Here is a 2,959-nt window from a genome sequence, read left to right on the forward strand (position 1 = left end):
CCTCCCCTCTCCCCCTCCCCTTTTCTTCTTTTCTCCCCCGCCCCCTGGTGCTAAGGATTGAACCTGGGGCCCCAAGTATGTGCTCTCCCATCAACTTAATTCTCAGTCCCCAGAGTGGGGTCCCCCTCAGCATGTCATAGTGCTACACTTTGGGGTCTCCTATGTCTGAAAGGAGCCAGGAACCAAGGTGCCCTGGTCTTACCACTGTCTTCTCTCCTCCATTGTTCTGCAGGTAAGGAAGATGAGGCAGAGGGGCTGAGGATGCGGCTCCGTGGTAGAGCACTTGCCCAGCATGCAAGAGGCCCTGGGTTCAAGTCCTGCACAAAAGACATAGAAAACTGAAACCTTTAGTTCATCTTAGACTATTGCAGTGCTTTACCAGTTTCTGGAAGAAAGAGAATATAACGTAACAGAACTCTGATGATGAAATGAGTAGGAGTTCGTGTTTACGTGAGGGCCTCAGGGTAAATAAACATCATGGCAATTAATTCTCCAAAGACATCTTCCCCCATTGAGCTGAAGAAAAAGCATCACCAATGCGGGAGCAAGGGTGACGCTCCCCAGGCAATTCGAGGTGGCCAGCCACAGCCCCTCAGGCTCCCAGGGACTCCTCATGGCCTCCTTTAGGCAGAGGCCAGCACCTCAATGAAGACAGCTGCCCCTGGAATTCACGTTCACCATGGGCCTTGATGGAAATGGCTGCTGGATCTCCCCCTCAGCACTGTGACCAAACAGACTTCTGGCGCTGAGGGAAGAATGAATAAGAGAAGAAAACAAAAAGTATGTAGACAGAAAAGCGAGAATCAAGATTCCCACGCAGGGCGTGGGGGCTTAGCTCAGCGGCACAGCGCCTGCCTGGCAAGCACAAGGTCGCGAGTTTGATTCCTGGTACTAGAAAAAAACCAAAAACAAAAAAAGATTCCCACACAGTGGTTTTAATGGTTCCTTTGACAGAGCGTTTTAGTGTCAAGACTAGAAAGGGAAAACGAATGCAAGTTTCGGATGCATAAAATGAAGATGCAAATTCACATGAAGCAGACTGGCTTGAACAACTGATCTGAAATTAGTGACTATAAATGACAAGTTTTTGAGGAAAGGTATTTTTGAGAAAGGTATTTTGAATAAGCTGTTGTTTTATTTGTGGCACAATTATCTTGGTAAATTTTTAAATACTTTTAATAAGAAATTTATCCTTTCTTTCCAGTTTTTTAGGTGACTAGGAAAATTCTGTTGCAAGAACATTAACATGTAGCATGACTCCTTTTTACTCTATTCTTGCAGTTAGTAACAGCAGCTATTATGTCTTTTGTTTTGTTTGTTTGTTTGTTTTGTTTTGTTTTTTCAGACAGAGTTTTGCTGTGTAGTTTATGCTGGCCTCGAACTCACTATGTAGTCTAGGCTGGCCTTGAACTTGCATCGATCCTCCTGTCTCAGCCTCCTGAGTGCTGGGACCACAGGCGTGTGCCACCACACACAGCTAAAAACTTTTATTTATTGCTAGCTTCTTCTTTTTTTGATTTAACAGTTTAGTATGATTTATAAGCATCATTCTAAAAACATCAGTCCATTAAACCATGTAGAAATAAGTCTGCAAAAAGTCTGCAAAACAAAACAGACTTTAAACATGTTTAACTAGTTAGATGATCTGAAATTTCAGGTCACTCGGTCACTTCATTATCCTGCAACGGCAGCCAAGCAGCCCAAACGTCAATTGTCCGGAGCCTCCTGAAGCCAGCTTCCCTGCAGATGCCAGCCTCCGTGTTCTCTGCCCTGCGAAGCTCTCCTTCAGGGTCAAGGTGGCTGTATGAACGGCACCCTCAAGCTCCGAATCTTCATTGTATCTTTTCTCGGGGAAAGTTTTCCCATTCACGAAGCTCTTTCCCCTTGCTGTGGCCTTCCTGGTAAAGTAAGCCCCAGACGGGTCCCTCATTCCAACCATAAATATGTAAAGAAATGCCACATGGACGCCCATGGGCGCCCACCTGACTGGGCGTATTCCCGCCTCAGGGAAGCTACTGTCTGCACCCGCTGGGCGAGGGGACGGGCGCCTGGCAGGCGAGGCAGGACTGCTGGGCGAGGTTCCCAGCTAGAGCATGAACGCTCTGTACGCTGGGCCCCTGCCACTGTGCGCCAAACCTGCGTGCTGGTGACTGGCTACCTTGTGTACACTGCGTCATCATACAGTATGGGCCTGGGTTTCTTCTCGGTTGCTAATACGGCCCCATTCGCAGCTCGCGTTCCCCCTGAAGGGGCTCCTCCAGCTGCAGCAGCCAGTGCGTGTTCAGTCTGGACAAGCTCACCACACAGGCTGAAGGCCTGAGGGAAAGGCTGTGACTGTGACCCGCCATCTTCAGCCGGGGAGCCCAAGCCAGCTTCTTTATTTATAAAAACAGTCTTGACAAAATCCCTACACTGTTGGCTGCAGAACATCCAGGTTTTTCTACATGAAGCGGTTTGTTCCACGTCACTGTCAACCCGTTTTGATTTTATGGGCCTGTACGACACCGCTGCAAGCTATCCCACAGCAAAGACATTCTTCCAGGCATTTCATAGAGGCCTGGATAAATGGGTCTGCACGCAAGAATTGCCTTGGGACTTGATTTGTATCGTGTTATAAGAAAGGATTTAAGGGGGGCTTAGTAGCTGTTGCGGTTGATACATTGTGTCAGTCTGAGTTTAGAAGGTTAACTGAGTGACTCAGTGTGGGGTAAACATCCTGAGCCTGTTCAAGAGGAGAGCATGGAGGTGGTGCAGACCCGCAGACCGCATGCACTGTAAGGGAGGACAAGAGGCTTACTCCCCACCCCTATTTTGCTCTTGTTGCTTTTGCTGTCTTCTGCGGCCTTGAAGCGTTGCCCCTGTGCCAGGCCACCCTGCCTTGGAGCCAGCTGATTATGGGCTGAAACTTCCACAGACTGAGCTAAATAAACTTGTCCTTCTTTAATTTTGAGTGTTGGGT

General features: G+C 48.2%; 1 pseudogene; it reads right to left on the reverse strand.

Annotated features, from left to right (window-relative positions):
* Window positions 1-1,658: 1,658 nt before the first annotated feature.
* LOC102026524 lies at window positions 1,659-2,430 on the reverse strand (annotated as a pseudogene).
* Window positions 2,431-2,959: the final 529 nt, after the last annotated feature.

This window comes from Chinchilla lanigera, unplaced genomic scaffold (genome assembly GCF_000276665.1).
Source record: "Chinchilla lanigera isolate Chin_1 unplaced genomic scaffold, ChiLan1.0 scaffold00077, whole genome shotgun sequence".
NCBI lineage: Eukaryota > Metazoa > Chordata > Mammalia > Rodentia > Chinchillidae > Chinchilla > Chinchilla lanigera.